This window comes from Ambystoma mexicanum, chromosome 1q (assembly GCF_040938575.1).
Source record: "Ambystoma mexicanum isolate Mex_15411 chromosome 1q, UKY_AmexF1_1, whole genome shotgun sequence".
Taxonomy (NCBI): Eukaryota; Metazoa; Chordata; class Amphibia; order Caudata; family Ambystomatidae; genus Ambystoma; species Ambystoma mexicanum.
In genome coordinates this window covers 393,564,365-393,590,575 of record NC_090922.1, presented here as the reverse complement: position 1 = coordinate 393,590,575, position 26,211 = coordinate 393,564,365, and the positions used below count along the sequence as shown (strand labels likewise).

The 26,211-nt window shown below is 51.1% G+C and overlaps 1 protein-coding gene across 2 annotated transcripts in view; it reads left to right on the top strand.

The window, feature by feature from the left end:
* The window catches only part of RPGRIP1L (RPGRIP1 like), a 1,574,704-nt gene that overhangs the window by 761,764 nt on the left and 786,729 nt on the right, over window positions 1-26,211 (top strand). The window lies entirely within an intron of this gene.

Below are 26,211 nucleotides of genomic sequence, written 5' to 3'. Positions count from 1 at the left end.
TTTCAATTCACTTCTAGTAGGAAACAGGAGATGGGAAGAGTTAGGAAGGGTGAGAAGAGGAGAAAAAGGGGAGAACGCTTGTTCTTTCTTTTCAAAAACTGATTTATTTAAATGTCTTTTAATTTTGATTTTCTTTGCATTACTGAAACTTTCACTACTTTAGAATATCACTTTCTTTCATTTTCATTTCCTGCCTCTCTCTCTATTCCGACTATAGTTCGCTGGGACCCCTTTGCTCCTTCCATGATGACTTTGACTCCTTAGGTTTCTTCCTTCGTTGTGGCTGGGACCTTTTAATATTCATCTTCCCCAATCTGAACCATTGCTCTGCTCCTTAATCTTTCTCACTTAATCCCCTCCTTCACTTTCCGAATGGTGGGTTCTCGATCTGGTCTTTGTTGCTTCTGAACTTGAATCTATTGACTCTGTCCATACTCGCGTTTTACCATCTTATTAGTCGCTTCCTCTTTTTTTACTTCTTCATGCTACCTCCTCTTCTTGCCCAGCCCCATCTTCTACTTTTTTTTACGCCGTGACATACGTAATCCGGGCACATCTGCTCATACTGCTTTTATCTCCTCACATCTCTCTGACATTGGGTATTCTCCTCCCCCAAAAATCGATTACCTTCTCACTAAACCTTTCTCTATTATTTCATCGCTGTACCTTGTCTCTCCTTTTATTTTAATTTTATTTTTAACCTTTTTTTTATATTTGCATTTCCAACACAAAACATAACAAATAACAATTTAAACAACAAAACACATCACAACTCTACTGGCACTTTCAAGTTGGAATTCATATTATTCTTATCTGCTCGATTCACGGCAAGGCCCCCTCTTCCTCTGTCCATGATGTTCGTACGTTACACTGTGTATTTCGCCTGGTTGTGAATGGGCCGGCCATCCCCCCCCCATGACTCATTTCGACTCATACTCTCCTAGCTTCCTCCGTCATCTGGTTAGTCCTCATCCTGGTCTCCTGACTCACCTGTGCTGTCACTTTCACCACTTCCGAACAGGTCCTGCACAAGGGTGTTCCATGCCAATACCTTATCCCCACTGTCACCTTCTCCCCTTTGCGTAGCCCTTGTCCACACTGATGTTTCGGATATCGTCCATTTTTGCAGATCCATCCACCACCCCTCTATTGAGTGTCCCGTGCTTGTATTCCACGCCATTGCTATGCAGCGTTTCACCCATATTGCCATCAAGTCTTTCATTTTTGCCAGGTGTGTTCTCTGCTTGCCCCTCGCGAGAACAGGCCCAGCATGCAAGTGTAACGCTCACCTTGTATCCACAGGGACGCCTCTGGACTGGTCCGGGACATCTCTGGGCTCTCTGCAACTCCCCGGGACGTTCTACCTGGGATCAGTTCTAGAAAAAGGGAGAGGGGTATAGTGACTTCTCCTTGTCTCCTGCGGCCCACCTCCCAGTCTTCCTTTGCAATTTCCCCTTGGGACTCCGCTCACCTTGATTTTTGTTATGCTGCACTCTCCGTCCTGCCATGCTTGGCAGGGGTGCGTCATTGTTGGCGTGGTCCGCGGAGTTACTTCACTGCCGTGCGCCTGGAGTCCAGACCGGCTGCGGCGACTCCTTTCAGGTAAGTCTTTTAATGATTCTTTTGAAAAAAGTCTATGTTGATTAATGTCCCAGTAACCTTCTTCTTTTGTCTTGTAGAGGTTGATGGAGAATGCAGAGGCTGACTGCAGAGTTCGAGTAGGTAAGGATGCGCTAGATGCGGCGCTGAAAGCGTCCTTGAAAATGAGCTGACCTGTGCCTTGTTTCTTTTCAGGCCACAGAGAATTCCTTGAAGCGACGATGGATTGGGGGACTGAGCGCCAAAGGTGAGGTTTGTAATGGCGGAGGCCTTCCAGGTGAGATGGTAAGTAGCTTCTTGTTCTTGCCTCTCGTAATCCTGAATATGTAGCCAAGGACCGATGGAGATACCCTCAAAGGCTCCTACTGGATGAAGAGTTGGAGCTGAGCAGGTAAGAATAGCAATGTTCTTCCAGGCTGTTCGCCCGAGCGGGCCAGGATACAGAGCAGGACCCGGTGAACGTCACGCTGCAAAGCAGAATAACGCAAAGCACGTGCCTCAGTTCGGGTGTGGTTTAAATACCTGGCAGGTATCCCAGGTGCCTTTGGGGCGGACCCCACCCAGAAGCTAGCCTGCTTGTTGCAGTTCCCCGATAATCCTCGTGGGGGCAGCCATATTCCCCCATTGTCCATTGGAAACCATACTTGCCAAATACGCCTGGTGCAAACGGTGCCAGGATTGTGTCCAAGGCACCCGCAACGGGCTAGTGTGGGCCTTTCTGGCCTTGGAAAGGTACTGAGGTGGAGGCCATGGTGCCCGAGACCCACAGCCAGGGCTCGGGTTGTGACAGTAAGATGCCGGCGACCATGCTTGCATTTGGATTCCCCCCTTCAACGCTCTTTCCTTGATAGTGTCCCAAAAGTACGTTATTCTCGGACATGACCAGAACATGTGCAATATCCGCCAGCTCCTCCGTGCAGCGCGGGCAGCTCTGGGTCTGTCTACTCCCCATGCTCAACATTCTTTTCGGTGTTAGATATGATCTATGTATGAGATAGAGCTGCATCTGTCTGAACCTTGCGTTCCTGGAGACTTTCTTTGTATATCGGAGGGCCCTGTTCCATTCCTCGTTCGTGAAGGGTTTCTGAAGCTCTTCCTCCCATTTAACTCGTTGCTGTAATTCTCTTGTGTTGTTGCCACCTAGTAGTTGTTCGTAAAGCCTGGAGACTGTGTGCCCCCCCTCTGAAATGTTGTACCATGCATCTAGTACCCCCCCTGCGTCTTCCGCCTCAGGTAAGGTCTCCCATCTCTTCCTTATCGTTCGGACCATGTTATTGTACAATATGAATTGGCCCCTGTGTATGCCCGCTCTTCTACCAGGGTATGGAATTCCACCTAGTGTCCATCTTGCCACAGATCTCCTACTTGGGCCACTCCCTTATCTTCCCACTGTGCTCTAAACGTTGCCAGATTTGCAATGCAGGCATCGACTAATCCCGCAAGAGGGGTTTGCCTGGAGCTGGGGTCCCTTATGTCTTGGATTTACACGCTCATTTCCATAGGGCTCGGCCCAGCTTGACCATATTGGGGGGCAGTGTCTATCCACAGGAGCTCTCTCAGGTAATATCGCTGCACCGATGGTCGAAAAAGTATTGAGTCTATGGGTGTATCTTCGCCCAGCCACTGCACCACGAATTGAAGTTGAGCTGCCAAATAATATCGTTTGAAGTCTGGGAGCCTGATGCCCCACCATTCGTAGTCCCTTTGTAGTGTGTTCAATGCTACCCTGTTTCTCCCTCCTCCCCACAGGAACTCCCTTGCCATGGCATGTAGCAGTTTAAAGAATGACCCAGGGATGTTGTAAGGAATGTTGGTGAAATAATACAGGAGGCGAGGTAGGACCACCATCTTCAACAGGACAGCCCTCCCTATCATCCCCACCGGTAGTGTCCTTAAACTGCATGGCCTTCCCTATTTTATCTAGGTCCACCTGTGTGTTGGCCTTATGTGTCTCTTTAATGTTGTGATATATATCCACTCCTAAATATCTGAAAGTCAGTGCAGGTCCATGTGAGGCCTAAATCCGGTAACCGGTCTGGGGTTGTGCCTCTCAGGCCTGCCAACGGGAACAGCAAGGATTTTTCCTTATTGATGGTAATTCCCAACAGCCTGCCGAATGCTCCCAGGGCTTCGAGCAGGTCCGGCAAGTGAGTCCGTGGGTTCTGGACATAAAGCAACATGTCATCTGCGTAGATTGATATTTGATTTAGCTCCCCATCTATCACTATTCCAGTGTCCCTGTACTCGTCCCTCAGAAAGGCTGCAAATGGTTCTAGGGCGAGGATATACAACATCAGGACAATGGGCATCCCTGCTTCGTACCCTGTGCTATGCTCCACTCCTCCGAAACGTGTCTGCCCGCCTTCACCCTCGCCCTTGGATCCTTGTATAAGAGCTTGATCCAACGTAGCAACCCTTCACTTGTCCCAAAGTGGGCAAGCACTCTCAATATCCAGTCCCAGTTCAGAGTCCAATACCTTTATGGCATCCAGTGATGCCACTGCGCTTTCCCCCTCTTCCTAATTTGTGTTGTCTGACGTAGTGGAGTCTGCAGAGATTCCACATCGTATTCCTTGCCGGTACATACCCTGTTTGACCAGGGTGCACCAACATTGGCATAACCATTTTGAGCCGGTTGGCCAGAGCCACTGTGAGGATCTTGGAATCTTGGTTTATTAGGGAAATTGGTCTATAGGAAAAGCACTGTAGAGGTGGTTTCCCTGGCTTTAGTATTGGTACTATTATGGATTCCGACATACTGCTTGGGAGCTGTCCCCTCTCGTATGCCCCCTCTAGTGTCTCCAATAATCTCGGGGAGGAAGGCAGGCTGTCCCTCTGTTCCTTGTAGAATTTGCCTGGTAACCCATCGGGCCCCAGAGACTTACCGGTCGGAAGCTGGGCTATAACCGCCGACAGTTCTTCCACTATGAGGGGCGTAGTTAACATTTGAGTTTGCTCCTCTGTTAGCTGGGGAAGATTGATTTCCGGTAGAGCATCAGCTATATCTCCCGCCTCTTCTTCTTTTACCCGGGAGTATAGTTTCTCGTTGAATTGCGAGAAAACCATATAAATGCCTTCCTGGGTCCTAATCCCCTCCCCACTTGCTCCTCTTTAATTGCGTTTATCAGTTCCCGCTTGCCCTCCTGTTTAGTTAGCCAGGCTAGGAGCCTGCTGGGCTTGTCTCCCTCTGCATGTAGCCTCTGTATATACTTCCCATAATCAAGCTTCCCCAGCCTCTCCCAGATTGCCATACACTGCTGCCTCAAGGTAGTGAGATCTTCTCCCATCTCGCCCGCTCGTGCTTCCGCCCTTTCGACCTCCAATTCTACTCCCTATGGTTCAGCCAAAATCTCTCCCTTGAGGCCTCCAGTCTTTCCTATTGCCGTTCCTCTAACTACCACCTTAAGGGCTTCCCAGACCGTTCCAGTGTTATCCACACTCCCTGTGTTGTCCTCAAAATAGTCTTCTATCGTGCTCCGGATGTGCTCCTAGAATTCCCCATCCAACAATGCTTCTGCCCTCAATCGACATGTGGGTATGGGGGCTCTCCTGTAAATATGTGCCCATGCCGCACCCAGAGGGGCATGGTCAGATAACGTACGTGCATGAATGTGTGCCCCGGTAAATGCCCCCAATGTCTCCTTGCCCGTGAACAGGTAGTCTATTCGAGTGAATGTCCCATGCAGGGCACTATAATGTGTGTATCCCCTAATGCCCTCGTAAACCTTTCTCCATACGTCTTCTTGCTCAAGCTGCTCCAATATCTTCTGTAGGGATCTGGCCAGCGGCGCTGGCTTCTTATGCTTGGTGTCCAACCTATCCAGTCAGGGGTCTAATGTACAGTTGAAGTCACCGGCCTAGATGATCGATGCATCCTTATATGGGGCCAGCCAGAGCGTGGGTGTCCACAAGAACTCTGTTGCGTCATGGTTGGGGGCATACGTATTCACCAGGCACACCCCCCGGTTCTCTACCATTCCCTGTATGATCAGTACTCTGCCCTCCACATAGTCTTTCTTGTTTTATGAGTTGGAATGGGGTTCCTGTAGCAATCCACGTCAACACTCCCCTTGACTAGTTAGAGTATGTTGAACTGTACATCTGGCCTCCCCACTTCTTGGCTACCTTAGCTTGCTTCTCGGCCGTCAGGTGTGTCTCCTGCAGTATTGCAAAGTTGACCTTTGCCCTATTCAGCCAGGCGTAGACCCTTAGCCTCTTGAAGTAGGCGTTTAGTACCCTGACGTTCTATGTGACTACGTTTAATACTTCCTGGCCCATGTGTTCGTTGAGTCCGGCGGCCCGCTCATTCCCATGGGCTCATATGCTGCTGTTCTTCTATTCTTCTAGTGTGTGTTGCTTTCGGGCCTGCCCTTACTTTGCCCAGCTTGTTGTGGTGGTGTTGGACCTTCCCCACCCTGGTGGCCTCCGCCTGCATCTGTTCTGCGCTGGCCCACATCCCTGGTGTGCCTCTCTGGTTCTCTGTGTTTGGACGTAGCTCTGAATCCTCTCTTTTTATCCTCTGCCGTGTCCTTGTTGTTTAATGCTTATCCACTCGTGCCTTCACCTAACCAAACTAACCATGCAACTGCTACAACTATAAATAAACGCCCAGCCCCACAACCCAACCCCGCCCGCTCAGGCTCTGCCCTTTTGAGGTGCTCCCTTGGTGCCTTAAAACTGGCATCACAAATACTGCCCTTCTGTGGGGTTGCATCTGTGGATCTTGGCGGCCTGCTCTCAGAGACTGCGGACTCCTGCGTCTTACAAACTGCTGGTTCGAGTCTGAACTGTCACTCATCTGTCCGGTTTGCTTCTCCGTGGGTCATCGGGGGGGGGCGTTCCTGCTCTCCCGCTCATCCCTGTCGCTTGGGTGGTGGGATCCCTTGCTGGTCCATCCATTCTTGGGCCTCTGCCGGGGTCTCGAAGAAATATGGCCTGCCATTGTATTGCACTTTCAATTTGGCCGGGTATAGCAGCATGAATCGTACCATGGCGACCCTGTGGCATTCCTTTGTTGGCCAAAATTGTGCTCTGCGCTTTTGCCCTTGCGCTGTGTAATCTGGATACATAGTTATTCTGGCAGCGTTCCTTGTTATGACCCCACCCTCTATGGAAAATGTCAAGATCTTTTCTCGGTCTCTGAAGTTCATGATCTTTGCTATCATGGGTCTTGCGGGGGCTGCTGGGTGAGGTTTTCTAGTTAAAGCCCTGTGCGCTCTCTCCACCACGAATCCCTGGGATAGATTCCCTGCCCCCACCTCTTGGAGCAGTAGGTTCTCTACGTATCCTGTGGGGTCCATGCCTTCTTCACCCTCTGGAAGTCCCACTATGCGCACATTGTTGCACCTGGCTCTTCCTTCTACATCCTCAGTCCTCTGCTCCAAGGTACGTATTCGGTCCAATGCCTCCGCCATTTGGCTCTGGGTAGCACTTATGTTTGCTGTGTTACTCTGCACCTGCTGTTCTGCCGTGCCAACCCTTTCCTTACGTCTTGCCGTAGGAGAACCATGTCCACTATCACTGCATCCATTTTAAATTCGAGTGAGGTTTTCAGCGCCGCTATGGCCTCAAGGAAACAACCCTCTTCTTTTCCCTTCTCAGCCTGTGCAGTGTCTGTTATGCTGGAGCCAGCTTCTGGTACCTCCGCCTGGGGTGCTTTGTTTTTCAGGCAAACTCCTCCATGCTTATTTGTTTTCCTTTCCCCCCTTTCTGCTTTTCCGACATGTCCGTGCTGGGGGCGCCTTGTCTCTTGCGTCGGGGACCCAGTCTTGCTTCCTCCTTGCCGCCGCTGTGTGTCTGGCTGGCATCCTGGCACTATTTTCTGCTCACTGGTGCCCTGCCTTGTGTCATGGGTTCATGCTGCAGTGACACACCGGGCTTCCTGGTCCATGCACTCCCTGTCTCTTCCTGCTGCAGCTCTTATTGCTCTGTTCCCCTCTGTTTCGTCCGTGTGCTCGTCTTGCCGTGCCGGCCAGGGCCCCATCTGTGAGTGTTCATTGTGCCACAGCTGTGGTTGGTGCTATGGCACTCCGTTGCCCCTTGCTTGCTTGTCCTAATTCCGGCTCCCCCTGTGGTGAGTGCCTTGGTGCACTGGTTGCAGGGCTGGGCCTCGACTTACGCGTTCTTTATTGGGGTTCTTAGTACTCCCATGCCTATGCCCGTGCCCATGTAGGTTCAGGCCCACCCATTGTGGCCAGTGGGTGTAGAAGAATGTGCCAATGGACTGTGGCCTCCCCTGAAATACAGCTTTGCTTATTGTGCAGTTGCAATCCCCCTTCCTCTCACCTCAAACCGTGTCCATCAACATATGTGTCAGCCTCGTATTGCATTTCAAGTACTCCCCTCCGCCTGCATTGTCTCCTGCTACGTGGCGTGTGCTAGCAGTGGCGGACCTTCTGTGAATGTCTTTGATGCTTGAAGCCACAGATGCTGGTGCCAGCAATGGTTTAGCAGCACCTAGGCATTCTTTATTAGGCGCGTTTCACTTCTGTCTCTGTTGAGCTATGTTGGCTGGTTACTGGGATACTCTTAGGGCATCTGCACACTGCCTGTGAGGAATCAACTGTGTGCTTCCACATATCCCACCGTCCTGCACATAATTCTGCTGTGCTTGCTCTCGGTGTTACCTGTATTATATAGTTCCCCCCCCTAGTGAGGGGTTGACCCGCACCGCCTTTGTTGGTGTGCCTTCTCTTTTGCAGTGCTTGTGTTTATGCTTCCATCCCACTGTCAGAATTAGGGTGGCAGGCACCGTACAAAGAGCCCCCCTGTCGTGACCCTTACTTCAGGGAACACCATCGTGGGTGACCTTGCGCCCTATTCCTCCTCCCACTGTTCCTCGAAATGTGTCAGCGTCAGCCTATCCCGTTGCATTATCGCTCCACAGCAGTAGTGCCCCCTCGTGTCTCTCTCTATCTCTCTCTCTCTCTATCTCTCTCTATCTCTCTCTCTCTCTCTCTCTCTCTCTCTCTCTCTCTCTCTCTCTCTCTCTCTCTCTCTCTCTCTCTCTCTCTCTCTCTCTCTCTCCCCACCCCCAGGTCTGCCCAGGGAGGCGCAATTTTTCCAAACTTTTACCTTCTGCATGCTCCCCCCGTTGACTGGCACCTCTGTCAGAGATGGTCTGGAGCGTGCCTAGACCTCCGCCTGCTCTGCGTAATTCGCAGTCATCCGGTTCTGTCTGGTGCGCGTGGCTTCTGGCGTGTCTTACAGCGTGGCCGCTATTCCCCGTGGGCGAGTGGTTTGTGCCCTCCCACGTACCAGTGTAGAGGGTCCCTTCGCCGTAGTCTGTCCGCTTCTTCCTGCTATGCTCTCCCAGCCTTGTCGTTGCGCGTACAGGTGCAGGTGCCCCCGCGGGCCAGGTGTGGGATGATTCAATGCCGCCTTTGTCCTTCCTAGTGCCTCAGCAGTTCGACCTCTGCTGTAGCGCACTGCCTCTGCGGGACATTGTCTTGCCTTCTGCTGTGTCCGTGTCTGTTGGGGAGGCTGGAGATAGCCCTTTGATAGTCCCAGCACCTTCCTACCCCAATACCCTTTTGCGGGGTGGTCGTCTTAGGGTATACATTTCTCCTTTCTCAAGCGCTCTACTCGCCGTTGCAGGGCGCTGTGCAGAGGTCCTCGGCTGGGCTTGTCTCTCCGGTCGTGGCTGTTAATTGTAGGCGTTTCTCGCCACCACCTATGCTTCTGCCTTGTAGCCATGGCGTCCACCTTGGTGCTGTGGGTGCTCTCCTCGTGGCAGGTCGGGTCTTTCTCCACGGGCCCGCGACGTTGTTGGGCACCTTGTACGTCTGCAGGGTGATTCGCCTGCGGGGCTCGTCCGTCTCCAGTGCTAGTGGGTTATGCCTTGGGCACCTCGGTGTTGTGCTGCCCCTCCTCCTTTATTATGTTCACAGGGCTGCTTCTTCGGTGCAAGCTTTTGTGTCTGCCATTTTGTATGCCAACTCCAGTCCGATTTCTCCCTGGACCACTACCATCTGTCCTGCCAACCTTCAGACTTCTCTCAGCTGTTTTTCGTACGGTTTACCTCGTGTTATCCCCAGCTTTTACGGATCTTAAGCTCGGATCATGTACGAGCTCCGAAAGTTTGCTCCTCAACGCATGTCTGCCAAGCCACGCCCGCACCTTGTCTCTCCTTATTCTGAATTCAAAGCCTGGGCAAGTTTCCCTGCCCCTGGTTTCCTCCTTCCCTAAAATCTCTTAGGATTCAACTTCGTAGAGCCGAGCGCCGATAGTTGAAAAACAAATCTACCTTTTAACTATCAACTTTTTTCTGTATTGCTTCATTCATATTCCTTTTCTCTCAGACAAGCTAAGGCTAACTATTTTCAAACACTTATTGCCAACTCCCCCCAAACTGCTCTTCTATACTCGAAATACGCTACTTGCTCCTCCCCCTTCTGATACCTGCACTGTCTCTACCCTTACTACTGATTTTCTTTTTTAACCAAAATTATAAATATTAAACTTTTATTAAATAATGATGACCCTTCCTACACCCCATCTTGCAAAACCACAACTACTGTGACAACTTTCAAGGCACTCAGTATGGAAGACCTCACTGACGCCATAGCATCCCTTAAGGTCACATCATACGTGGATGACATCCTCCCTGCCTCCATACTCAAGACCCTTCCAACTGAAGCACTCCTGCCTTACCTAAAAATCATCAATAGTTCCCTAACACCAAAGGATAGACTGTGTTCCTACCCGGCACAATGGAGTATATCAGACCACCCCCCTCTGCTGGTTAGTATACGAGGGGGAGGGAGGGTGCAAAGAGGGTGGTGGCGGCTCAACGCATTTTACTTGAAGGACACTAATATAGCGAATGCCATCAGAGAGGAATCACAAGCATACTTCCAGAATAATGCAGGGACGGTGGACAAGAAATTCAAACTAAGTAACTAAGCTTTGTACTGTAACAAGTGCCACGATGTCCTTGGGCTGTTGTGCGCTATATGCATATGAATAAAACAAAACAAACCCTCTGGGAAGCGTACAAGGCTATGTTAAGGGAGAAGGCAATGCATATGGTTCGGTAGCACCTCAAAGGGTGCAGGGAGAGACTGTACCAGTTGGAACGTGAAGTGGAGGAGGTGGGAGCCACGCATATTAGACTGACCACGGACGGGAGCAGGAGGGAACTGTCCAAAGTTATGGGTTTAAATGGCACTGTGCAGCTCGAAGAGGCTAACATGGCACATTGGGACAAGCAGGCGAGAGTGTTTGACACTGGGGATGAATGCGGCCAACTAGTGGCCTGGATGGGGAGGAAGGATGCGGAAGAGAGGTGGGTGAGGGAAATCTGACTGCCTTGATGGGACAAAGCAATGGAGAACAATGAGATAGCTGAGGCATTTGCTGATTACAATCGGGCACTGTACAGGGATCTGTCCACACGGGACAGGACTAGGATAACACAATATATGGGAGGAACGGATCTGCTGCAGGTGAGTCAGGAACAACCAGATGGTTTGCAACTTGACTCGACCATAGAAGAGATTCAATCGGCTACTTCGCAGCTCCAGGCAGGTAAATCACTGGGGCCGAATGCAATCCCGGTGGAGTTTTGGGGGTTAGTAGGGCACAGGCTGGTGGAGGAGATGTGGGCAATGTTTTTGGAGGGCTAACAAGACAGTATACTGCCGGCGGATCTCCAACAAGCCACTGTAGTGGAGATACACAAAAACGGGAGACCCGCAGACCAATACGCAGCATACCGTCCCATATTGTTGATCAACAAGGGAGGCAAAGATCCTCACAAATGTACTAGCCAATAAACTGCTGCCATTGATGCCAAATTAATTCACCTGGACTAGTGTGGGTTTGTTCCGGGCCGGGCAACCAGGATGAGCATCCCTACAGGGCCCACACGCAGTCATGGCGATAGATGTTGAAAAAGCATCTGACTAAGTGGGGTGTGAGTACCTGTGGGCAGTTATGGACAGATTTAAGTTTGTGCCTTGTATATCAGATGGGTGAAACTGTTATATAAGGACCCGGAGCCAAGGGTAAAAGTGAACGAGTGGACTTTGGGTATCTTCTTGCTCTGCTGCCCCCACTGTTATTTCTTATGGCGATGGAGCCCCTAGCAGTAGATCGGATCCCCTGTTGCAGGGTTTTGAGAGGGTGGGGAGATACTGCATCTCACTATACGCAGACATATGGAGGTCTTCTGGAATTTTGGGTAGGTCGGCAGCCTCGGAAATCAATTGGGAGAAGTCAGTCCTAATGCTGGTTAAGGAAAGAGATGCAACAATCCGAGGGATGTGCCCCCTCATGATCGAAAAGTCTGCCATTTAGTATCTGTGTATCACAGTAGGATTAGAGAGTACAGTTTTTCAGAAATAACCTAGACTTGGTGCTGGACTGGCTGAGAAGCGATGCTAAGCGTTGGGCAACACTGCCGGTATCCTTGGTCAGGAGAGCGAAGTTATTAGAGATGATGTCACTGCCGCAGCATTTATGTTCTGCAAAACACCCCAAGAAGGGTTCTTGCATGGATTTTTAGGACCGTAGAGCATTTGCAGAGGGGGATCATATGAAGAGATAAGGCCCTATGTGTAGCAGTGAAAACGCTGTCCAAATCTGTGTGGGACACGGGTGTGGGGGCCCCAAATCTGCAGCATTACTATTGGGCCTCACAGCTGGTTGTGATTAATGAACGGTTGTTTGGAGGGAGAGGCTGGCCGCACATAGAGAGGGAACAGGATGGGCTGGGTTCTGTCCCCTCCCCAAAATCCCCCACCTGCAAGTGATATATGGCAGTAGGGTGGTGCATGAGTTCACAAGATCTGGGGCTTGCGTGCTCAAATCCCCAAAGGCCGCGTGGAGGACGATTGGGTGGGTTGGTGACCAAGGAGACACCCATATGGGGCAATGCAGAGTTGCCAGAAGTCCAAAAATTGGTTATGTAGCCGAAGTGGTAGGAGAAAGGTATTGCACGAATGGAAGGCATTGTGGCACAAAACCAACCCGCCCGCCTCCAGCAGTTGCAGGAGCGATATGACCTGCGGGAGAGAGACCGATATACATATATCCGACTGCAGCACGCAATGTCCTGCGAGGGCGAGGCACGTGGGACATACCAGACAGATCACCAATAGAAGCAAACCTCATGGAGGGGGAGATCAGAGCGACGGCGATCATACCAGATGCTCAGTAGCCTCACCTTCAAACCTCTGACAAAGTTAAGGGATTCCTGGGAAGAGAATCTGGGTCCATTGGAGGAAGAAGACTGGGTGGAGAAATTGGGGTCACCAAGGGAAGCGAGTATTATTCTAAGACTGCGGTTAATACAATATAAGTGTGTTGCACAGAGGATACGATAGCAGGGACCTCCTGCGCCGGATGGGACAGGCTGTTGACCCAATGTGCCTGAAATGTGGAAGTGGGCTCCTATCACAGTAAAGACCTTCTGGGATAAGGTTAGAGGCAAGTTGTCGGGATGGTGGGGATACTGATTGCCCTAAGGGAAAGAGGGAACGGGTGGGGAGGGTGAGATGTATTATCCTTTTGAACATGAAAGGATCGACCTTTGGTTACAATGGTTTGAGTTGACTATTGTGTGATTTGTGATGAAAATCAATAGAAATCTTTCTTTTTTAAAAGAAATTGCCTCCTAACTCAGGGCATCTTCCCTTCGACCCACAAGATCAGACAAATCCTCCTACAGCTTGACACTGGATCCTGATAACCTCAGCAACTATAGGCCCATCACCCATCTTCCCTTTCTTTTATCTGTCTAAACTGTTAGTCTGCTGTCAACTTTCTTCTTACCTCAATTCCCATTATCTGCTAACCTCTCATCAATCCAGGTTTGGGTCAGGTTTCTTGACTGAAAATGCACTTCTCTCTTTCTCCAACTCAGTTCTTCATGCCCACCATTTAAAACTTTCTTCTATCTTGATTTTGTTAGATATAAGTGCTGCGTTTGATGCAGTTTACCACCTTACCTTTTTTTTCTACTCTCTTGACTGGGTTTTTCTGGCACTGTAATTAAATGGTTCTCCGTTCATTCACTAGTTCCTGGAAGGGCTCCTCTTCTCTCTCTTTTTCTTCTCCTTATGGCATTCAGTTCTTGGGCCACTTTTACTCACTCTGTATGCTGCATCTTTAGCTTCCTTTTTTTTTTTTTTTAAATTTTCTTTATTGGTTTTTCAACACATATGAAACAGTGGTTAGACAATGCAATATGTATGAATCAGGAACAACATGTCTTAACATACCCAACCTTCCCGCCCCTCCCCCCTCCCTCTGAGACCACAGTGAAGTCCTCAGATTTCCTTAGGCACGAGCCGGGTCGGGACTGTCAGTGCTGTTCGAGGCGCCGTCATGCGTCACTGGGTGGAGTAGTGGCACCGTTAGCGCTACCCATCGGAGTAGATCTGCGCTGGAGTCCAGCCTTTGTACCTGAATCGCCGTTTCCCAAGCCGCAGTCTCAGCGGCTATCCATCTCTTGAGGTCGTCCCACCAAAGGGCTTCGCTCGGCCCCCCTGCGCTCTTCCAACCCATGGCTATGCGCCTTTTTGCTGTTATGTATATCAAGTCAGTGAGTCTATTTAGGGGCTTATTCTTGCTGTTTCGCTTGTAACTCCCCAATATGCAGGCTGCTGGCTCCTGGATCTCCACCTCAATCTCAGCTGTCGCCACTTTTTCTTTCACTCAGGTCCAGAACCTCTGGACTATCGGGCAGCTCCAAAACATGTGGGTCATACCCGCCCTTGGCTCGTGACATTTGGGACATGTCTGGATCGTGGCTCCTTTGAACTTAGATATGGCGTCGGGCGTAAGGTAGGCTCTATTGGTGATGTACAGCTGAATAAGTTGGAGGCGAGCATTTCTGGAGACTTTTTTATGGTAATGGGTTATTTTCTCCCATGCTTTGTCCTCAAATTCGAGGCCCATTTCACTCTCCCATCTACTTTTGCATTTCAGTGCGTCCTTTGTCGTGCTCTGCAGTAGGGCTTCATACATTCTGGAGGTTTCATGACCTCCTTCGGCAGTATCCAGCAATGATTCGATGGCTTCATTCTCCATGAGTTGGTTGGCGGCCTCTAGCCATCTCTCCTTCAGGGCCTTCATTACTGCTCTGTGGAGCAAGAACTGGCCCGTGGGCAGGCCCGTGGACTCGCTGAGGTCAGTAAACGTCATGAGCTCTTGTTCATGGATGAGGTCTCCGAGTACCGTCACCCCATAGGGTTCCCACTGAGTGCGCGTGTCTGTATATCCCCATGAGGGTTTCACCATGACGGCCGCAATGGGGATCTGCGGGGAATATGGGTCTGTCACCCCCACTGCCTTGCAGGCTCGCTTCCAGAGCTGAGTTCCGAGTTTGATTAGGTAAGGGTGATGTTGAAGAGCCCCCTTCTCGACCCAAAGTAGGTCTCGGAGTAGCAGTCGCGGCAGGGCCGGTTGGAGGAGTCGGGTGTCAGTGGTGGCTTCATCCGCCATCCAGTGCGTTACGTGCCTCAGTTGACTAGCCAGGTAATACAGTTCGAAATTGGGGACTTTCAATCCCCCCTTCTCATAGGGTCTTTGGAGAATGTCCAGCGCCACCCTGTGCCTACCCCCCCGCCACAGGAATCCCCTACAGAGCTTGTTCAGGTCTCTGAAAAAAGCGGGGGGGATGTTGAAGGGGACGTTAGTGAAGCAGTGTAGTAGGCGTGGGAGCGCTACCATTTTGAGGAGTCCCGCCCGCCCAGCCACAGAGAGAGGGAGCTTCCCCCAAAACTCCATGGATTTTGCAAGTGCGTCCTTTGCCCTAACCGTGTTAAGGATGTGTTCGGTACTCGGGTGGCGGTGTATGGTAACACCCAAGTATCTAAAGGATGTTACTTGCCACTGGAGGTCTAGTGGGGGCAGGGATCCGTGCAGCGAGGGGGTAGAGGCAGGACATATCCCTATTTATCTGTATGCCTGTGTGTGTGTGAAAGCAATCTAATGTCTCCAGAATGTAGGGCAGACGGAGCTCGGGATCATGCAGGTAGAGTAGCATGTCGTCTGCATACATGGAGATGAGATGTGACACCCCGTCTAGTTCAATGCCTCCGTCACCATATTCCTGACGGAGATATGCGGCCACCGACTCTGCAGCTATGATATAGAGCATGGGGGATAAGGGGCATCCCTGCCGTGTGCCTCTATGGAGGGACCATTTGTCAGAATAAGTCTTGTTGGTGCGCACCCTGGCGGTGGGATTAGTGTAGATCAATTTAGTCCATTTAAGGAAGGCGGGTCCGATCCCCATCCTGACCATGGTGGCATACAACCACTCCCATCTAACCGAGTCGAAGGCTTTGGTGGCGTCAAGTGACGCTACAGCGTATTTCTGGGATTTCCTCTCGGTACTATATATGATGTGGTGTAACCTACGTAAGTTTTCGGTAATAGAACGCCCGGGCACGTAGCCCGTTTGGTCCTGATGGATTAGAAGGGGAATCACTCTGCGTAGTCTATTGGCGAGCAGCGCCGTCAGTATTTTGCTGTCGACATTTAACATAGAAAGTGGTCTATACGACCCGCAATCTGTCCCATCTTTACCAGGCTTCAGTATGGGAATTATTATTGCTTCACTCATGGAGTTCGGGAGGGAGCCTCGCTCGAAAGCCTCGTTATATACTTGTGCAAGCAAGGGGGCGAGGGTCTCCTCGTATGTCTTATAAAATACCCCAGAGAGGCCATCCGTGCCCGGCGCCTTTCCGGAGGGTAGTGATCTGATTATTGCCTTCACATCATCAGGGGTAATCGGTTCGTCTAGGGCTTCAGCCCGTTGCGGGTCTAGCCTGGGTAACTTAATGCAATCTAGGGCGTCTTCGATCCCGGTGTCGGATGAGGGAGGGGTCTGGGAATAAAGGTCACGGTAGAACTCAGAAAAAACCTTATTAATCTCTGCTTGTGTGTGCCCGGTGGTGCCATCGGGTTTGCGTATGTGGCAAATGGGGGTGCTAGGGGTCTCCCTTTTGTACAGCCAAGCTAAGAGTTTGCCAGGTTTATCTCCCAGGGCGTGTGACCTTTCTATATGTTTGGCATAATTTAATTTCCCCAGTGTCTCCCAGTGGGACAGACAGGCTTGTCGGAGTTTGATTATTTCCTGTAGACACTCGGGAGTCATGTCTACCTTGTTCTCCAGCTCCCCCAGCTTCCTTTCTGCGTCTACCAGGGAGTTCACAATGGATCTCTGAGCCCCTCCCCCCGCTGCTAGCATGTCCCCTCTCATGACCACCTTATATGCCTCCCATGCGGTGCTAATACAATCTACACTGCCTAGATTGTTTTGCCAGCATTCGTCTGTGCTGTCTTGTATGTGATCCCGGAAGGTAGCATCCAGCAGGGCCTCGGCCCGCAGTCTCCACGTGGGAACCGGGAGTCTGGGCGGGAATACCTCCCACGTGACTATCAAGGGGGAATGGTCTGACAGTACTCTAGGTAAGTACTGTGCTTCCCGAAAGGTGGCTTGCTGCTCCTGACTGACCAGCATGTAGTCCAGCCTGGTGTGGACTTTGTGCGGTGGGGAGAAGGAGTATTCTCGTCGCTCCGGGTCTAGTTCCCTGCACAGATCACAGAGTGATAGTTGGGTCATTAGTTTGGACAATATCTTGGCTGGGGGGGATGGGCGGGAGTGTTTGGCATCGGACCTGTCTTTAAGTGGGTCAAGGGTGCAGTTGTGGTCACCGCCCCAAATCACAACACAGTTTACATATGGGCCTAGTCTGGAATATAGGGAGTGGAAGAAGGGGGTGGCGTCGTGATTAGGTGCATAAGTGCTAACCAGGCACAGGTCTCTCCCCTCCACCGTACCCTGCACAAGTGCCATCCTACCCTCGTCATCCGTCTTGGTGCTCGTTATCCTGAAGGGGACGGTCGGGTCGATCCATATCAGGACCCCTCTTGCGTATGAGGAATAGGTGGATCCGATCATGGTCCCTCGCCATGTTTTGGCTAGCGTCTTCAGTTTCTCCTCCGTTAGGTGTGTCTCTTGGAGCATAGCAATTCCGACCTTGCAGCGTCGCAGATATGTGTGAATCTGGCGTTGTTTCACATAACTGTTCATGCCTCTGACGTTCCACGTCATTATTTTTATTGTTTCAGCCATGAGCATAATTGTGCCCAATGTTCCCCCACTGTCTCAATCGGGGTCCTGTTAGTGGTGCGTCTGTAGTGAGGTCATCCCGAGGTCTCGGTATTTCTTGTTCAAAAGTCCCAACGTGGGTGTAACTTCCCTGTATTTCCCTCCCCCCTGATAAACTTCCCCAACATAGAACTGGTCCAACGGGGCGATCCCCGTCATGACTGTCCCGTTTCCGCTCCTTGAGAGCAAGCATGGTCTTCGGGTGCCCTACGGGCGGGTAAATGTACCCTGATGAAGAAAAAAAAACTCCTGGGGGTTGAGGGAGCTGTTGCTTCGGTGTTCCGCGTAGTAAGATCAATTCAGCTGCTCATAGGGCTCAATTTATTGTTGCTGTGCACTTGGGGTAAGAACCGTTCCTCTGCAGTCGTGGAGGGTGGTTCAATGCGGCTTACGTCTTTTATCTTCAATGTCTGGTAATTGCTGCTCGTCCATCCAGTCCCGAGCCAGCGCCGGGGTGTCAAACAGGTGGGTTCTATTTTTATATATCACCTTTAGCCTAGAGGGGTACAAAAGCATGTATTTCCCTCCGGCAGCTTTCAATCTGGCCTTAGTATGTATGAACTGAGCTCTGTCCATCTGTACTTGAAAGGTATAATCAGGGTAGATCGCAATGTTGGCTGAGTTCCTCAGGATCTGACCCCCTGAGCGCGAGAATGCTAGAATGATCTCGCGGTCTCTATAGTTTAGTACTTTTGCTATCATAGGCCTAGGTGGGCCGCCTGGTGGAGGTTTCTTAGCGAGTGATCTATGTGCCCTTTCGATGGAGAAACCCTGCGATAGCTTCTCTGCTCCAATCTCCTGCAGCAGGAGGTTCTCTATGTAGTTGGTGGGGTCTGGGCCCTCGATGCCCTCCGGTACGCCAAGCAGTCGGATGTTATTCCGGCGAGCCCTCCCTTCGGCCTCCTCTGCCCTGTCCTCCAGGTTCTTGACCCTCTGCGGCAGGCCATCCACGTCGTGCAGGAGCTGGGTTTTCGCTTCAGTGTTTTCCCGTACCTGGGTCTCAAGTGCCTCGGTCCTGCCCGCCAGGGAGCGGACGTCCTGGCGTAGGAGGCCCAGATCTATGGCCACAGCATCGATTTTGTTCACCATTGTTGCCTGGAATAATGTGATGGCCTCCAGGAGTTGGGTGTTGCTGGGTTCAGTTGGCGCTACGGTGGGGCCTGTTTCCTTACTAGCCGTTGCCGTGTCTGGACACCCGGGGTCGGGGGGTTCATTGGCTGTGTAAGCGTCCAGGGTGGTCTGTCGCTGCTTGGACCTAGCTCCCCTTCCCGTTGAACTATCCAGGCCAGACATTCCTGCGGTTCTGTGAACTTCAGGCACCGGGACGGGTTCCACGACAAAAGCTCCAGGTCTCAATATGTGAAGGCGTTTGGTGCGCCCCTGCTCCCGGCTCCCGGATGGGGCGGTGTGTGGTCCTTCACCGCGGGGGGACAGTCGCCAGCTCCCCCAGTCTCCCCGGGGCGCTTTCAATCCGCCTCAATGCTAGTGCCGTCTGAGATATAGGTGTATTGCGCGGGGAGGGGTGCGGGGTTTGGCTCGGCTGGGCAGCATTCCGCTGCGTGTGGTGGGGCTCCTTCTCTAGTGTCTGGCGTTGAGGGTATCTTAGAAGGGGCTGGTATATGGCTGGTTTATGGCGCGCGGGGAGGGCCCCCGTTCTGCTCACCTCAGGTGGATGGAGTTTCTGTTCCAATCGATCCCCTCTCTTCCAGGCAGCGATTGCGGTCTCATACGGGTCCCCAGGCAGACCACTCCCGGTCTCCGGCCGGCCGGCCCGCCTCCGCTTCCCTCCTCGGGCCGCCGGGCGGGCAGCCGGGCGTCAGGGCCACGCAGGCCGCAGCGGCACCGATGGCGGGTCGAGTCCAGGAGCGGGGTAGAGCAGCCGGCGTCCGCACCCAGACTGGTCTCCCTCTCTCTTACCTCGCCTCAGCAGGCGGGTCCGGTCTGGTCCCCGATCTCGCCGGTCTCCGCCGCGGGGCCGGCTGGCGCCTCCAGCCGCTCCGGTCGACGACGCAGGCCCGGCAGGGACGAGTCCAGGAGCGGGGGCAGGGCAACCGGCGTCCGGTCTGGTCCCTGATCTTCGCCGGTCTCCGCTGCGGGGCCGACGGCGCGCCCCAGCGGCCCAGGCAGCGCCTCCGCTGCACCTGCTTCCAGCGGGGCTGGTCTCGAGCCCGGCAGGACTCCTCCTGACCGCTCTCCGATACTCCTCCTCTCCGAAATGCAGTGAAGGTCCGCCGCTTCCGCGGATCGCTGGGCCAGCGCACGACTCCCCGGGCTCAGCAGGAGGAGGCTGCCATCTTGGCCTCGAGTTACGCGGGTTTTCGCCAGCCGCGTTTAGGTCTTTAGGGCTTCAACCCTCGTGTGTGTGGAGCTCCGGGACCTCTTCCAGGCTTCAGCAGCTCGTGTGATGTTTCAGCGGGTTCGGATGAAGCTACGGTGTCCTGTAGAGCGGCTTATCATTACCCTTCGAGCGAAGCTCACCGAAGACGCGTCCACTCTACATGGCGGTTAGCCACGCCCCCGCATCTTTAGCTTCCTTAATCTCAGTCCCATTGTTTCCTATGTCTTCCTAAAAATAAAAACTGAAATCCTATTCTTTCTTGCTGCTTCTAGGATTTATTTTCCTCCTTTCATCTTCTTTTCTCCACTTCATCTTCCTAATTCTTACCATCAATTATAAAGATTCATCTTTATAATTGGTTTTCTCATTACAGTCTCAGATTGCAGCCGTTGTTCTTTCTTGCTTTTGACATCAAAATAATTCATAATCTGCTTACCTTTGTTTCAACTAAAACTTTGCTTCAAACTTTGGTTCTATTGTTGTTCCCTTCATGTAGGTCTTCCAAACTATGTTCATCTTCATTTACGCTGCATTTTGCATTCAGCAGTTAGGCCCCTATTTGGTCTAACTTAATGTTCTCATGTCATGCCCTACCTTGCTCGTCTCCACTGTCTGTCAGTTCAACGGTGATTCGAATATCAGTCTCTATGCTCTGTGTTTAAAAGCATCCCCACTCTTGTACCTTTTTTTAATTTTATTTTTTAACTTAAATGTTTATTGGCATTGTTAGTAAATACATCATACTGAATAGAAACACAACAATTGTCAATTTCCCTTGAAAAAAGAAAAACACACAGTGAACATTCAATCAGTCAAGACAGCGGATCAGCTACATAAGACAGAAGAACAAAACCTATTGGCGGCACCAGTTCATTGAGGGCCACATTAATCCCCTTGCAGTTGCTGGCTTGGAATAGGGTCAAGTTAAGCACTTCATTTAGACTGTTGTATCAGGAAACAGTGTTTCAATCTGTCACTCCCCCATTTTAGAAGGAAAATTCCCCACTCAATATGAAACGATTCCACAGAGTCATTAACTACAACTGACAGTTTTTCAAACGTGAATATGTCCCAAGGTTTGTTCATCCAATCATTTTTTGAAGTTAAGGAGCTGCCTTTGCATTTTTTGGATAGGGCCACCCTCCCCGTTCTCAGCATTGCTTCACTAAAGTTTGGGAATCTTGGATTGTTGGTATCCTCGTCAGGGACGCCCAAGAGAACCTGTAGGGAATTATACACAGTATGTCTTTGATCCAACTGAGGGCATCCGACCAGTAAACATTTACCTTTGAAGAAGACCACCACATGTGGTTCCATGAACCCACCTGACCACAGACCCGGGGCAGAGAGGGGAAGATCCCAGGAACATCTTGGAAAGTTAAGGGGGTGGGGTTAAGTGCCAACAATGCAACACTTTGCACTTTGAAATTGTGCTCCATTGCTGAGGTGTAGAGGTTTTCAGAGAACATTAGTTTATATACTTTGCCCCAAGCATCGTCTGAGATATCCCACCCTGCTTATTTGACCCAAAATTGCTTAAAGTTCTGTCTCCCTTCTAGCTCCGACGGGACCATCACCTTGTATAATTTAGAGAGTATTCCCTTTCGTGATGTGGCTTCGTTAATGACTTTCTCAAATGGTGTGAGGGGTCAGGAAATCCTGAGGAACCATATAGGGTCAGACATGATACCTTTTAGACGCAAGTACTCAAACACACTTAACAGTTCTGTTCCCAGAATCTCGGACAGGGCCTCGTATTCAATGAAGTGGTCTTCTGAGAACAGTTGACCGGCTCTTTCTAACCTCTTGTATGATATGATATAATATGTATTTTTTTATTTTATTTATGTCTACCCCCGACTTCCAGCGGGGACCGCTACACCGAACTTACCGGAGATGGCCATGATGAGAGGCGGTTATTGAATTTACCATTATTCCATAGACTCCACAGAACTGCCAGGGTCAGGTGTTGCCTAATATTGTTATCAAGCGCATTATTAAAATGTTTAGTCATGAATGGAGAGAAACTTCTTAAAGAAACAGACTGTTAAACCATCCTCCCCTGCCGCTGTACCCCCTTTCATACTACCAATGGTGTCTAGGACTTCCTCCTCAGTAATAGGGGCTTCTAAAGCAGCCACCTTGTCCGGGGGCAGGCACAGGATGGGGAGGGAGCTAAGGAACTGGTCAACAAGGGATCCCTCCTCCCTGAATTCGGAAGTATAAAGGTTTTCATAAAATGTACGGAATTCTTCTGCTATTTGGGTGTCATCAAGGAGTCTTTCTCCCATCGCTGGTTGTATTACTGCCACCCTTCTATCTTTTCTTTGCTCCCTTAACTTCAACGCTACGATTCCATTGGCTTGTTCTCCCTTCTCCATGTATTTCTGTTTGAGGAACACCAACTTGCACTCAGTTTGGTAAATCAAGAGGGCTTTCAATTCGCTCTGTATTTCTGGAGTTTTTTTCAGGCAACTGGCAACATTTGAGACTTAAGTTTCCCCCCTGGTCATAGTTTTTCCCTTTAGGGTCAGCTCCTGAGCTGCTCTCTCTGTCTTCTTTTTGGCTCTCATTCCTATCAAAACGTCTCGGATCGTTGCCTTGAATGCCACCCATGCTCCCGGAGCCCCCACCTCTCCATTATCATTGAATTGGAAGAATGATCTGATTGACTTAAGTAGTGCTTGGGCAAGCTCCTTATCTTTTAACAGGTCATTGCAGGACCACCTAGAAATGTGTTTTCCTGACTACCATTCCCCTATTCTGATTTTTGCCAGGACATGGTCTGACCACGGTATAGACCCTGTGGTTTATTCCAGGAATCAATTTTTTAATGGTCTTTCAATCAGAAGGTAGTCTATTCTTGAGAAGGTGTTGTGCACTTTTGAGTAATAGGTGAACGGGGGGTCCCGACCACACATCTGGATGAGAGAATCCACCACCCCAAACTCTTCATTGCCTTGTTGAAAGTGGAGGGGCTTATTGTACTGCGTGTGGGACACTACATGGGGATCCACTCTTTTCCTGTCTACGTCAGGGTCCAGGGCCATATTGAAATCGCCTCCTATGATCAGAGAGCCTTCCTCAAACGACGGAATCTTACCCCCATTCCGTCCAAAATGGGTCCTGTCCGTCATTCGGAGCATATAGAGAGACTAGGGTAACCACATTGCCTTTCACTTCTCCCTTAACCATCACAAACGGCCCAATGGGGTCCCTCGACACCGCCTTCAGGATTAAGTTTAGTTTGCTAACCACCAGAACGGCCACCCCTTTCTTTTTGGATATATTGGAAGCATGAAAGACCGTGTGTATAAACATGGCTCTCAATGCAGGCCCCTTCCCCCTCTGCCAGTGCCTCTCCTGTAGAAACATGATGTCCAACTTCAGCCGGTTAAATTCCCATATCATTAGAGATCTCGTGTTTGGGGAGTTTAGCCCTCTAATATTCAGTGAACCCAGTACCATTGTATAATCCGCATTACCCATTCCGGACTGTGATCAAGTCGTGGATCCTCCTCTTACTAGTATTGTCTAATATGTGAACTGACCTCTGAAACCTAACCTGACTGCTCTTTGGAACCCCAAACCACTGAAGAATGGCCTTGTACTGAATATTAAACATGGAATACCCCCTATAACTGCCCTAACCCCGAACTCCCCTCCCACCCCCGTCCTTGGCATCTGGACACCTGGCGAGATCAGGGACATTGCTGTGCCAGACCACCACTCGCTATCCCACTCACGGTTGTCCATTCTTACATAGACACCTCTGAGCCCAATTTAGAGAGCCCCCTTCCTTTGTATTAGCACGGACCCCTGGCACTATGCATTAAGGAGAAACAGCACAAATGGAACAACAAAACAAACAAGTGGGACCTGAACGGCCTCACACCATTGCAAATCTTATTGAGGAAACACTCGTCTCCTGAGGTTCGGCTTGGTAACCGGCTCCCTTCTAGAAGCTGCTGACGATCTCCTTGTGCCCTCAAGGTTGAGGGGGGGGGTGCAGGGTTCAGTTTCTTAAATTTGTTAATCCCCTTGACACAACGTCTATTCACTGAACCTTTGCTCTTTGTGTCCTTACTCTGCGTCCCGTTCGGCCCCTCGAGGGCGGCCACTGGCACGGCCTCTCCAAGAATTTTGTGCGTCACTCTATTAATGTCATCTTCTGTAACCAGGTTGTATTTGTACCCCTGAAACTCAAAGGCCAGTGAGAAGGGGAAGCCCCGTCTGCACCGCACACCCTTAGATCTAAGCCATTTGGTCAGGGAGTGCAGAGCCGTCTTGAAATATAGATATTTGGAAGGCTCTCCAGTCCACCGGACCCTTCTTTCTCACCATGTCCAGTATTTTTTCTTTCTCTGTGTAGTGTTGGAATTTGACCAGCACTGACCGTGGTCCACGGGCACCCCCTCCTGCTCTGTGAGCTCTATCGATGGTAGGCTTGGTGGTATTATTATCTTTGAAGACCTTTCTGATGACTTTGTTTATGGCTTTGATTATGTCTCTTGTGTTTCTCTGTCTTTCTGGAAACCCAAAAATCCTCAGGTTGTTCTAGTGCTCTCGGTTTTCAAAGTCATCCATTTTCAAGGCACACTACTCTTCCCTCCCTTCCATTTCCGAGATTTTGATATCCATTTGAGTCTCCAGTGTGTCAATTGAGGATTGATTCGCCTCAAGACCCTGGATCCTGTCGTCCATTTTATCAACCTTCTTGTCTAGCCCATCAAGCTTTCTGCCAATGTCCGATCGAAAGCCCTGTATTTCCTCCAACACTGCCATGGCCTGCCGTATGGAGTGGGTGTCCTCCATGACTGGTGGCGTTGAGGCGGGCATGGTCGTCTGGGGGGGCCCAGGTCCTACTTTGTAGTGGAATCTTTGGAGCGCGGTAGACCAACTCATGGGTGTAGGCCCACCAGAGAAAGGACAACGTAGAGGCAGCGTATTGAGCCTGACTCCCCACGTCTCCTGCTCCCGCTGCGCACATCACTCCTTGGATGGTTGAAACTGCTCTAGGTTCGCAAGCACTGTGCCGCTGTGGGGGAACAGTGCACTGTCTGCGTGGGGTAAAGGCGCTCGGCTCTCCAGGCATCAGAATATGGTCTGTAGTTCTCGGCTTTGTGGAGTGGCCCCACCAGGGGTGATGTTCACAAGACCCTCTCCTCAGGCTGTGTAACCCCTGATGATTGGAGATGGTTGTGAAGGTGGCCCTGGGTGGGAGAGGTGAAGGAATGAGGCAGGCAGCAAAGGAAGACAGCATGGCCCTCCAGTCCCCGGGGCTGCTGGCAGTGGCAGTGGCAGTGTAGACCCCCCGTGGGCCCTCGGAAGCACAGCTTCTCACTCCTGTTGGTTTTTTGATTGAGACCAGGCAGGGGCACAATGTAGATCACCCCCCCCCCCCTGTGGTTCCGCTTAGACCTAGACTCCTGATGCTCCCCTCCTGCTGTGAGCCCTCATTTCCGGGCCAAAGGCAGTGGGTAATTCCACCACTCAGGCGGGGACCACCGGGGCACCAACAAATTGGATTCTATGAGTGCGACCCAGTGGTCCCCCCTGTATCTGGGCGTTCACACCAGCTCCCTCCTCTCCCCAGGCCCGGCTCACCCAACAACGCAGCAACAACGCTCCAGTTCGGAGGGGGCGCGGTCACTCCCTGGACAGGCCTTGCACCTCAACTCTGTCCCCTGCGATCCTCCATCGGGGTCGAGGGGGAGCCGCAAGCCTCAAGGTCTTCACCCGGGTGGGGATCTCGGGCTGTGGCGCTCCTTCTCTAAGGGCCTTCCTCAGACCACAGACACTGGTCTCTTCTCTGTGGTTCCTGCCGCCAGTACGGGAACTAGGCTTTTCCCAGGCCGAATGTCACGTGCCATATCTCTGCTTAGCTGGGGCTCCAGAACTCAGGAGAAGGCTCCAGCGAGGCACTGTGGTGTAATTAAGCCAAGGGGGGCTGGTGGGAGGGCACTTCAGGTCCTTACGGGGCTATCTGGGGGGGGCTCCTGTACCAAAAAACACTGTGGGTGAGGAGCAGCGCAGAGAAGTTACTGCATCCCTGCGCCCCCTGGGGGCCAATCCTCTTCTATCTTTTTATATTTGTTCTTTAATCTCTATCATCCTACTAGAAATCTTCACTCTGCTTCAAATTTTC